At 49.9% G+C, this 12,745-nt stretch overlaps 1 pseudogene; it reads left to right on the top strand.

Annotated features, from left to right (window-relative positions):
- Positions 1–3,906: 3,906 nt before the first annotated feature.
- Positions 3,907–6,168, top strand: LOC121465980 (annotated as a pseudogene).
- The last annotated feature ends 6,577 nt before the right edge of the window (positions 6,169–12,745 follow it).

The raw sequence follows: 12,745 nt of genomic DNA, 5'->3' as shown, positions 1-12,745 counted from the left end.
AGGGCATCTAACACCCTCTTCTGTCTCTGAGAACGCCAGACTTGCGCATAGTGTGTGCAAATATATGTAGGCAAGACACAGATACACATAAAATAAAAATAAAGCAATTTTTAAAAAGTTTTAAGAGTGTTTGTATGTGCAAGACACCGCCTTGAAAGAAGCAAACCAAGTAGTCCACAGCCCGTACCAACTTCATAGGTGTGGCCTGCTGGTTCAGGGCTCCTGCTCAGCCTAAGGCTCTCCTGTTGTTCTCTTGGAATTCAGAATAGCTTTTGAACAGAGGCCCCAATATTTTCATGTTGCCCAGGGACCTGCAGATGGTTTCACCAGCCTTATGCCAAACTGTTAAAGACAAAATGAGATGCCACCGTTAGAAAGAGAGTTAGGGATTCGCACACCGTGCCCTCGTTTGAGCTCAAATGGCCCATCATTTTATAATGCTGAGCTCAACTGAATTCTGGGTTGTGGGAATTGGCTTGTTTGTTTGTGGGGAAGGGTTTTGTTGCCTTAGAAGTCTTTATGAGGACTTGGGGAGGTGGAGTGCGGCTGCAAAGCATGAGGACCTGAGTTCAACTCCCAGCACTCACAATAAGACAGCCCGGAGTGGTGGTGCATGCATGTAATCCCAGCACCGGGGAGTCGGACACAGGTCCTTGGGCTCACTGGGCAGAACACCGAGCCTAATCCTGGGGTTCCAGATAAAAGGGAAAGAGACCATTTTGAGGAAAGGAGGTAGACATTTCCTGAAGAACACCTGAGGCTGACTTCTGGCTTCTGTAGGCATGTGCACACACACGCACACACATGTGTATGCACCTGCACACAACACAGATCTTCGAGAGTAAGTCAAACCCTAAACCAGCCCCTCTCTTCCCTAACCATATTCAGACAGGAAAGCCCCTTCTCACCTGCCACCTCTGCAATCAGAAGCCAGAGTAAGAAGACAGTCCTGGCCTTGTCTGACACAGACCAGCCTAAGTTCTTATTGGCTTCCTCCTCTGTAAAATGAAAGAGGACGAGGGCCTGGGCCCAGGAGGATCTAAGTCAGCCTCACCCCGCCTGTTTCTCAGTTGTTGAAACTGTTCACGGAGAAAATGTCTTTTCATCCATTTCTGTTGCTGTAACACGCCTGAGATGGGATGATTCATAACTGACAGTGTATTTGGCTCACGGTTCTGGGACTGGGACATCCAGGGGCACGATGCCAACATCTGTCTGCTCAGTGGCCACCCAAGGACCTTCCTTCTTCTTGCATCGTATAGCAAGACCAAGCACTAGTGCCAGCTTTGCTCTCTCTTGAATTTCCCGTGAGTCAAATGGCCAGTGTCCTAGAGTTCCAGGATAAGTGAGCCTGAAATGTGGAATTTGGCTTGTTTGAAGGAAAGGGTTTGGTTACATTAAACGTCCTTCAGAGACCTGGAGAGATGGCTCGGTCAATAATGACTAACGTTGTCACAGAGGCCCCAGCCTTACGACCTCGCCTAGCCCAGCTATCTCCCAAAGGCCTTTCTTCCTCTTACCATTAATACATAAATTAGTGATAGTTTTCAACACAGAGACTTCAGGGACATATGCAAACCAAAGCGTATGTCCATAGCAGATAGCATCTTGAAAGCTCCAGTCAAATAGTTACCCTTGAGCTCCAGGACTTGTGGCCTAGTGCTGTCTAACAATACTTCTCTGAGCTTATTCTGTTACAGTTAGTACTGTTGAGAAAAGTGGGGGGAGGCTGGTAATTGATGAAGGGCTGGAGAAATGTGTCAGTGGCTAAGAGGACTTTCTGTCCTTCCAGGGGACTCTGGTTTGAGTTCCAGCATCCAAATCAGCACACTGACAATGACCTATTATTACATGGACTTTAGAGGATCCAGTGTCCTCTACTGGCCTCTAAGGGAAGGGCACCAGCATGTGTATGGCATACACACACACACACATACACACACACACACATACACACACACACACACATACACACACACACACACACACACATCAAAATACATTTTTTTAAAAACTGGATTTTAGAGCTCCCCCTCCACATAAATCATTAGAAATCCCTAGAAGGCCCCTGACAAAGCATCCACAGTTCATATGCGTGTGTGGGCCCGCAAGATGGCTCAGCAGACAGAGGTGCCTGCAACCAAGCTTGCCAACCTGGGTTCCATCCCTAGTACAACCCAAGGTGAAAGAAGAGAACGAACTCCCTCAAGCGTCCTCTGACTTCCACTCCTGGGCACAGATACAAAACAAATAAAAATGTCGTGTGTGTGTAAAATCTGCAACAGTAAGACACGACCGTGTCCTGGTTCTTAAAGAAAGTCCCTAAATCTAGATGAGCTTTGGGACTCCCAACATGCGTGTCGTCTTCTGCATCCATCTGTCATCAGGTTGATAATCTGGATTTCAGGGCCGGGAGAGATGACTCAGTGGTTAAGAAGCCTTCCGGCTCTTCCAGTGGACCTGCCCCTAAACCACGGCAAACATCTTTAAATGCAACCACATCCCTCACTTAATATAATTTATGAATAACCCTGGGAGTGAGGTTGCAATCAGCATAATGCCATTTGCCTAGTAGAGTTTTAAGTAAACATTCTTTCATGTCGGTCATGGTCAGTTGCAAGGAATGTTAATTTTGAGAGCAATGTGTTTTAAACTTCTTCCAAGTCTCCTTGTCCTGGGCCCTGGAGACACTGTGGTTCCTGGGTAGTGAGTCTACCCACAATGCTTGCCAGGTGAACACAGGCTGCCCTCAGCCAGCCTTTGCCGTCTGAGGAAGACCATCCCCGTGGTGTGAGGTTGAGTATTTGCACGGCCCTTCCGATTTAGCTGTCCTGTCTATTTAGAGTTTAATTCAGACTCAAGAGAGGTGGGGGAGGTGGGAGGGTCAAGTGCCGATTACAGAAAATTGAACTTTGACGACCGACCGTCAAGTCAGTCAGGTTAACAAGGTGTTATCTAACAAGACCGTAGGGGGCAGCTTTACTGGTTAGGACAAGATTGTTGGGTAATTAGCTTATCAACTCCGTGTATGTAAATGAAGGCTTTTAAAGTCCTTGAAACCTGCTTTTGCTCTTGAGTAATTTAACTGTCTCCTCTGGATGCTCTTCATTGCCGCTCTCCAGCTTGGACGCTTCCCCATAATTAAGCGTTTATGGAAGTCCATCTTCCCTTCTGCAGAGGACGTTGCACAGGGATTGAGGTAAATAAACCTGTCCCTGCCCTCCACCTGCCGATTTTCTAACTGGCAAATAGCAAACTTCTTCTGCAAAAGACCAGCTCACTACCTCCAACTTAGCATCTATGGTGCAATAACCAAACTCTGGCCATCTGAGCCCTAAACAGCTACAAACGGTGTGCAAGCCGCGAGTGCAGCCGCGCCTCAAAACCGCATTGCCAGGGCTCAAGTGACACTCAGATGATCAAGCGCTTGCCTAGTATACATGAGGTCTGAGGTTTAATCCCCGGCATGCCATAATTCAGGCATGGTGGTGACACACCTGCAGTCTCAGGACTCAAGAGGTAGAGGCAGGAGAAGCAGGAATTCAAGGTCATCCACAGCTATGTGTAAGGAGCTCCAGAAAAAAAAAAAAAAAAAAAAAAAACAGGCCCAGAGAGATGGCTCAGAGGGTAAAGGCACCTTCTACCAAACCCGACAACCTGAGTTTGAGTTGCAGGACTCATATGATGTAAAAAGAAAAATGACTCCCACAAGTCCTCTGACCACAATGAGACATGCGTGTTCCACAAACACACACACACACACACACACACACACACACGTACACTAAATGTAAAAAAAAATTCACTGACATAATCAACTTGGGCCACAGTGGCCTGGACCCTGATCTATGAGGCAGACATAAAGAATTCGTGTAGGAGGTGGAAGCTGGGTTGGTGCAGTTGGAAATGCTAGCCCAGTGCTGGATCAGGAGGAACAAGTCCGTGCTGCCCGGTGGGATGCGGTACTTCCTGGAAGAGGGGTGTGAGTACGTAAGGTGCTACTCCTTGGCTAGCCCTTCATGCTTCTATAACGGCTTGCCCTATCCAGGGCTCTTCTTCGGAGGCTAAGGGAGCCAAGGCCTGATGTTTCCGGTCTCACAGGGTCTGGACGACTTGTGTGGTGCTGCAGTCTCACCTGCAGAACTGGATTTGAAGTCAGAATCCTGTCATCTAAGAATGACGTGAGAACCCAACTGAAAGCCAGCAAGATGACTCAGTGGAAGAAAAGGAGAAGGCAGGGTAGAGACAGAGATACTCTTTGTTGCCAGTTACCAGAGAGAGCTTTCTAGCTGATAGTCCCAACACCCAACAGAAAAGTAGCAACATACTAGCAAAAGCGTTTGTTATCTGTAGACATGGCAGTTCCATGGTTAAGGAGTATGGGCAATGAGGGTAACATAAGGAGGCCATCTAAAAAGATGTGGGGGTGTGGGTAACAGAGCACCAGGACCAACGCAATTCATAGAAGAGTTGGTTTGGGGCTTGTGGTTCCAGAGAAATAATAGTTGGTGATGGGAAAGAAGAGGTAGCAGGGAGACATGGCATTAGGAGCAGCGGCTGACAGACCACATTTCCATCCGCAAGGAAGAAGCAGAGAGATCATACCTGAAACATCAAATCCCGCCCCCAGGACACACTTCCTCCAGCAAGGCCACACCTCCTAAGGTTCCCCAAACAGCCACCAACTGGGCATTTGGATGCCAAGACTTACGTAGGGCACAGCATTCAAACTACCACGCTGAGCCATCTGGAAAACAAGTAGCCAAGGTAGAGGTCAGATGGATCCGGCCCACACCCTAGCCACTGTCTCTTTCCTCAGAAAGCTGAAGAGGGCATGTTTAATGAAGGCCTAGCGTGGGAGGTGCCAGGAGGGTGGGGAGCCCGAATGAACCAGCTTAGCCCTCTGGAACATCACGGCCCATCCCAGGGAGGTCTCCTTCTCTCCCCGCTGTGACCAGAATACCTGAAAAGAAGCAACTTCCAGGAGGAAGAGTCTATTCCATCCCACAGTTCGAAGGGGCACAATCCACCAGGGCAGGAAGTCACAGCAGCTGGTCACATCATGTCACAGTCAGGAAGTAGGGACAGGAGAATGCTGGTGCTCAGCTCACACGTTCTTTTTTAGACTTTTCAGAAAGCATAAAGTATTTTTATACACTCTTTCTCCAAAGGGTCATGGTGGCGGCTGCTGCAGTACCTGCCTCCCTGAGCTATCCAGCGCCATCCTCATCTCTGGGGAGACACTCTCATGAGCTGCAGTCAGGACTGAGTAGATGACCCTTCATGGGACCCTCAGGGGCCAGTTACAGCTGGGAAACACAAATCGTCCCCGCCCTGCAGTTCCCAGACATGATGATTCTGTGTCTTGAGACAAGGCGGTTATTGTATGGAATCCGACCAGGGACGAGAGCAGCTATGGCATTCCACATCATGCTCTGCAAAATCACTCCCACTTTCTTAGTGACATTGTTATCTCCTCTGATGGCCAGTTCACCCTCACGGGCTCCTGGAATGGAATACCACATCTCTGGGATCTCATAATGGGACCCGCTATGAGGCAACTGGTAGGCCATGCCAAGGATGTACTGAACAACTGGAAGACAGTCTCTGGATCCCAGGATAAGACCATAAAGCTATGGAATACTCTGGGCATCGGCAAGTACACTGTCCAGGATGAGAGTCATACAGAAGTCGGTGTTGGCTCCTCCCCAAAGAGCAACAACCCTATCGTCATCTCCTGTGAATGGGACAAGCTGGTCAAGCTTTGGAATTTGGCGAATTGCAAACTGACAAGCAACCCCATTGGTCACACTGGCTATCTAAACAGAGCGACAGCCTCTCAGGATGGTTCTCTCTGGAGGCAAGGATGGCCAAGCTATGAAGAGGTGGCGGCGACACAAACGTCAGGGACATCATCAATGCCTTGTACTTCAGCTGTAATGGCTCCTGGCTCTGTGCTGCCACTGGCTCCCGTGTCAAGATCTGGGACTTGGAGGGTAAGATCACTGTAGATGAACTGAAGCGAGAAGTTGCCAGAACCAGCAGCGAGGCAGAGCCCCAGGGTATCTCTCTCTGTTGTGGCCTGCTGATGGCCAGACTCTGTTTGCTGGCTATACAGGCAACCCAGGGCAAGTGTGACAGGTGACTGTTGATCCCACTAAGAGTTAATGACAGACTCTTAGAAATAAAACTGACTTTCTGGGGGAAAATATTATTGTTTCTTCTTTATTTTCTGTGTATGAGCGTTTCGCCTTCATGTGTGTCTGTGAACCACGTGTGTGCCTGGCGCTCACAGAGGACAGAAGAGGGCACTGGAGCCCCTGGAATGAGAGTTACAGACAGCTGTAAGCCACTATGTGGGTGCTAGGAATGGAACTCGGGTCCTCTGGAAGAGCGTGCAGCACTCTTTAACTACTGAGCCATATCAACAGCCCTCCGTTTCTCTTATTTATTCAGTCTTGGACCCCAACCCACAGGATGGCACCACCCACATTCAGTGTGGGTCTTCCCTCCTCAGGCAAATCTTTGTAGAAACACCCTCATGGACGCATGCAGAAGTGCATTTCCATGGTGATTCTAAATCAAAATGTCAAGCCTGTTAGCCAGCATGGTCTGCAGTGGTCCTCCCTCTTACTGTTGCACCAGCCTGTTTCCAGCCTCCAGCCCTCCTCCAACCATAGAACCAAAGCATCTGACTCTTGGACTCTTGGCCATGAAGAATCCCCTCACAGCAGGAGGTGGGGGTTAGAGAAGCCATTCATGACTGGTACCCTAATGGAACTGACTGGAGGACTTTGAGACGCAGCCACTTTCCTTCATGGCCCCCACACTGTCTTGGACTTCCCACCTCAAGGTCTGAGAGTTCCTTCCACTGTTCCGGAGTCTCTGAGGTCTCCCAGCCCCAATCTGCTCAAGCTGAGCCCAGCTTTCTCTCTCCCCTAAGGCACTTCTTTGGCTTCTGACCCTCCTACATCACCTAGCCCTGACTCTCGCGTGCTAATGCGCACAGAGCTGACTCTGGTCGCCTCCCCGCCCCTTCTATTCCAGACATACGCCAAGTCACTGGTCCACCAGGAGTTGACAATAATAAGTCAAGTTCCCTGTCTTGTTCACGTCCCTGGAGCTCCCGAGTGAGCACAGTCACAAGTTGGCTGGGGAAGACCTGGGAAGGCCCTTCCATTACTGGCCTCACTGGCTTGCTGGAAAAATCTCCCTACTGCTTCTTTGAGACTGAAATACCTTGGGTAAGTCCCTGAGACGCTGCAAGCTGCGATTTCTCCTCTCCAAATGAACAAGAGCTGTGATCAGCCTCCAGCTTGGAGCCCTGAGTTGTGGTAGGAGATAGAGCGTACTCAGTTCGGCGCTTGCTGAAGGAGGGGAGGGGTTCTCATCTAACTCCAGGAGGTGGAGTTCAGCAGTGTGTGGGGGAAGCTCTGCTGGACTGCATCCTCCCCGCCTCCCCAGAGGCTACCTCACCCCACAAGCTCTGCCCTCAGGCCTCTCCTTACCCCAGGCTCCCAACCCTTCCCCTGCTTTCATACAGGCTCAGACGACACTACATTTAATGACACCCTGCCCGATCCCACAGGCTCATTAGCCTACATGTGTTCATTATGTTTCCCAAGTGGGAGCTCGCTGGCTGGAAACCAGGCCTTCACTTTTAACCCCTTGCTGCATTGCACAGGGCTAGACAAACCACAGATACCTAACAGCCATCCGTGCTAAACGCTGCCAAGGCATCAACTCGGTCTAAACCTCACTTCCTCCTCTTTTAAAAGAAGACATGACCTTAATAACAAGTTCCTGGGAGGTGTTTCACATTTGACAAAGTCTGGCTGCATTCATTGTCTCTACCAGTAGCCAAGGAAACTACAATGCAGGCGTGGAAAGCAGAGGCTGGTGCAAGTCAGTGGTTTGCCTGGGAACATGGCTAATAAGTGTCAGAGTCATCTGAACCCAAACCTATTATTTTTTCTGCCACACGAGGCTAGAAGGCTTCAGAGGCAAGGCGGAGTGCCTAGGGTAGTCAGTGCAGAACTACAGCCATCAGTAAACACACAAACCACTTATCACCAAGGTACAGGGTCACAGGGAAGGATGACCCAGACCGTCGAGAAGCAGTGGAGCTTGGACAGGTGGGAAAGTCAGGAAGCAGGTTCAAGGCCAAAGCCTAGGGAAACCCCTTTCATAGGGAAGGGGTTCTGGACTGCAGACTAGGGGAAGAGAGGAGATGGGGGACATCTCCCCAGAACAAAGAGGATGTGTGAATAAAAGGGAGCAGGCTGAGGAGATAGCTCAGCCAGGAAATTGCTTGTACAAAAGCAGGAGGACCTGAAAACGATCCCTGGTGCTCACTGGCCTGGTAGCCGAATGGATGAGTTCCAGGTTAAGGCTTTGTATCCCAGGCTGAACAGAATGTGACATAGAGAGGCAGGCAGAGATGTTTGTGAGCCGTCCCTTCACCAGACTCAGACCTCCTGAGGGATGAGAGGAAGATGCAGGGGAGAATAAACCAGGGTCACCCTGAGCCCGGAAGCCAGAGAGATTTCTGAAACGTAGGTGTCCTGAACCAATATGAGGACGGTAAAAATTGCCACTGATTCTGACTGGAGAGGAAACGGGCTGTATCACACAGTGTCAGAACTGATAATATCCTGTCTCCGTGTGCCATCTCATTATTCCACACATGTTCATTATCTGCCCAGATTGCGTGCTAGCTGGCTTTGGAAACCATCTTCTCTTTTAGCTTCCCCAACTTCTCTCACGCAGGGCTGAGTTCCTAACAGGAGCCCACTGAAAACCAATAGCTATAAATTTCAAGAATAGAAAATGGCCCTGCACCCCACAATCTGCGAAGGATTGTTCCAGAGAGACCGCTACCACTTCAGTATTTCTCCAAAAGCACTTGGTGCTAGTTATCTGAAACATCCCAGGATCCCAACCACGAGATCCCACTGCTGCAGGCAGAGTGAACCCCATCACTAGAGAAGCCAAGAAGAAACCAGCCATCAGAGGCTCTGTGGAGGAGTCTCTGTGTCAAGAAGGACACTGGACGGAGCAGTTCCCATGGCCCCCACGATCTCTCAGACACCATGGTTCAGAAACACCGTTGAATTTGATCTCGTGTTTCATTTGGCATGTCCCATTCAGAAATAACCAGACTAACTTAAAAAAAGAAATCTCTGTGCCTTCTTCTATTTCTTTCAAACTCTTTAAATGTCAAGTTCCAGCCCAGTGCTCTGCCTCGCCGGGTGGTTGGATACCAAAGCCATGAGCGCTGGGTTTAGAATAGCGCCTGGCCGGAGGGGGAGGCTGACTTCATGCATGTCTATTTTTACAGCCACGAGACGCGTCGCCTTCCCTCGCTGTTCACATCAATATCACACAGGGACGCTGACACAGGGCCATCTGTCCTCACAGACTCGCTCTTTTGGGGAGGGGAGGCAGAGGGAATGAGAGAGGAATGCGCGTTTTCGTTCTTAGTCTGAGAGTTTGGCTTGGACTCTGATGGTTCCCAGATCTGAGCCAGCCAAAGGGGCCTTTGGCCAATCCCTGTTGGGGGCTGGGGGCAGTGTGTCAGTGTCCTGTGTTGTCACCTTCTGAAGTTTAGAGAGTACATTCAGCACTCACTCAGTCTCAGCCTATGATATGCCAGCTACAGGTCACATAACCCTTTCCCCTGCTTGACTCATCTGGGAGTTCTGTGCACCTTGCAAAAGGATGAGAAGGTGAGGAGGGACAGGAGCTGTCAGGGAACAGAGGGGACAAGATTCTTCCAAGAATATATGGCACACTCAGGGCCGGGCCTGTTACTGGAATTGTCATGTCATGGTCATACCTCAGCCTCTGCAGCCAGCCACCTGTCCTCAATAGGCTAAGCAAAGACACAGCGAAAAGCCGAGAAAGGAGGAGGTAATTCATTACATCCACATTGGGAAAAGAAACAAAGCAGTCCAGGGACCAATCTCCCACCAAGTCCATCTTGCAATCCTGACACAAGGCTAAGGCTTCAATAAGGCAAGAGGCAGGCATAGCTAAGCCGCCCTGGTCCAGGTATGGTCCTGCCCACCATCATTGTCCAGGCTCCCATCTGTCCTGCAAGGCGTTCCCACAAGTTTGTCGGAGTTGTGTGAAATCTCTTCCTAGAGACAAAATTCCCTCTCTGGCTGGCACCGGCCTTCAGCCTTTTCCTTTTCCCAGAGTGAGATTCCTGGAGAAATTCCAACTTCTTGGGATCCATTGTTTCAATAGTCTGATTGCCAAAGAGAGGGCACGAACATCTCTTTAGAACATCTTCATTTCTGACGAGATGTTTCCATGCCCAACCCGCAAGTCCAACCCAGCAGAAGCAGCCCCTGCAGCAAGGCTCTCCAACTCCTGTTGAGGCAAGTGAGTCTGGGCCTGGGAGTCAAATCAGAAGAGTTCCCTGTGGGCTGGGACAGAGACACCGACAAGAAGAATGTGGCTCTGGGCCCAGTAGCTGTGTCCCCAAGACCTGGCCTCAGCCAGTAAGCCTGAAAGCATCCCACACTGGAGGTGGGAACCTGAAGGCTCAGACTAAGCAAGAGACCGGCTGGAGCCCACTCCCTGGGCACTGGCTAGGGGCTTTAATTCTCAAAGTCTTTAGGGCCTACCACACTTTGCCTTCTCTTCCTTGGCTTGTTGCCCCACCTCACTGTGCTAAGGGTCTGAGATGCTGTTTGTCAATCACAGCAGGGAAGAGAACTCACCCCCACTTACCTTGGTAATAGTAGTAGGTCTAGCCCCATCCCATTCAAATGCCTCTCTGAAGGGGGATGCTGTGATGAATCTGGGAAGCATTGGTGTATCCAGCGTGGCTGATTAGAAGCAGTCTTGGGAGTCTCCTCAGTGCCAAGCAGGAGATGACCTTTCTTAGGTGTATAACCAAGAGACTGAGGCCACCAGCCCTATTGTCTCAGCTCCATAGACAAAATCTAGACCAGGGGAATGGAGATGTAGCTCAGTGGGTAGAACGCTTACCTCGCATGCACCAAAGCCTCGGGTCTGTCTCCAGCACAGAACAGAATCAGGGATGATAGCACGTACCAGCAATCCCAGCACTCAAGAGGTAGATGCAGCAAGATCAGAGATTCAAGGTCAACATTGACTCCATATTGAGCTGAAGGCTAGTCTGGGCTACAGGAGAACCTCAGCCCCTCATCAAAAATGGAAAAAAAAATAGTTGTGATTCTTAAAGCTAGTCAGAGGCCACTGAAAGTAGAAAGAAAAGAGATGTGATTTAATGACTTTAGTGACCTTGTTGGAGCCATTTATGAAGGACAGCGCAGTTGTTCCCTCTTGAACTATTTTGTATCCAGACTCATCTTCAGCTCCTCCTCCTCCTCCTCCTCCTCCTCCTCCTCCTCCTCCTCCTCCTCCTCCTCCTCCTCCTCCTTCTTCTTCTTCTCTCTCTCTCTCTCTCTCTCTCTCTCTCTCTCTCTCTCTCTCTCTCTCCAGACTGGGTCCCCTCTCCCCGCTGTATAACAGGCACTGTGCCATGCACCTTCTCCTCAGTATCTCCTCCACAGTGGACGATCTCCCCGGGGAAACTCCGTCAGCACGCAGCCATCCAAACACAGATCTCTGCTGCTTATTCTTCCCTAGATCTATGAAGCCCTCTGGTCACCTCCTCCACAGATCAAGCCCTCTTGTCTGCCAAGCAGGAACATGAAGGACACTTGCCCGTATATCAACTATAACTCGTCAAGAAGCACATAACAAGCACACAAGTAGCTCAAACTCACTAAAATAAAAACACCTGAGCTCCAGGCTCAACTCTTTCCCCTTAGGTGGGAACCACCCAGCCAACCTCTCAGACACAGTGTCCTCTAGTGGTCACTTCTGGTCTTACACCCTCTGTGATGGCCAACGGAGCTGGATCTCTGTGGGGTCCTGTGAGGGCATTTCTGGGAAAGATTGACTGAAGGGAGAAAAGACACCCTTAGATAGGATAGCACCCAGATATGAAGAGGTTGAGGGGAGAGCAATGCTGTCTGTTTGCTTGTCTTGCTTCCTGTTGATGAGTGTGTCTACCTTGTCCTCCTTGCTGCTGCTGCTGCTGCTGCTGCTGCTGCTGCTGCTGCTGCTGCTGCTGCTGCTTGTCACTGCTTCCATTGCCCATTGCAGTCATCAGAACCCAGCCTATTGGGCCTTCTGATATAGACTGAAGACCAGCAGCTCTCCAGGAGTGCTCCAGGCTTTACAGGCCAGATGGAGACTGAAGCATGCAGCGTTATGGATTGAGCAGCCAACAGGTCCTCAGCATCTCCAGCCAACAGCTTTTGTTAAACTACCCAGCTCTTGTCATGTAATCCAATCTAATAAATCTCCTTTGTAATATCTGTTCATCCCATCAGCTCTGTTCCTCCACAGAGCCCTCTTCACCTCCTCAGGTTCTCATCCTTCAGGGATAATGTGATCTCATTCAAAAATGTGACTCGTTCTTTTTGGGCCATATGACCATCCTAGAACTAAACCACCTCTAATTGGTTGGATCTAAATCCCAGCTCTGCACTGGAGGGGGACACACAACCAGAGAGTAGGACAAAATGGGGTTCTCCTGCCAAGAGAAATCAAGAAACAGTCACACGAGAAGTGCATGTGAAACCTGTGGCTCCATGGGTGATAACTGCCATCACTCATGGGACACAGAGAAATGTCATCCCCAACCTAATAAACGGCCTCAGTGAATCCGATAGCTGCTGGCATTGCTATGGCAACGGTA

Source organism: Microtus oregoni, unplaced genomic scaffold (assembly GCF_018167655.1).
Source record: "Microtus oregoni isolate MIOR12 unplaced genomic scaffold, Mior012 000032F_ref0000030, whole genome shotgun sequence".
Classification (NCBI taxonomy): domain Eukaryota; kingdom Metazoa; phylum Chordata; class Mammalia; order Rodentia; family Cricetidae; genus Microtus; species Microtus oregoni.
This window is presented reverse-complemented; position numbering and strand designations above follow the sequence as displayed.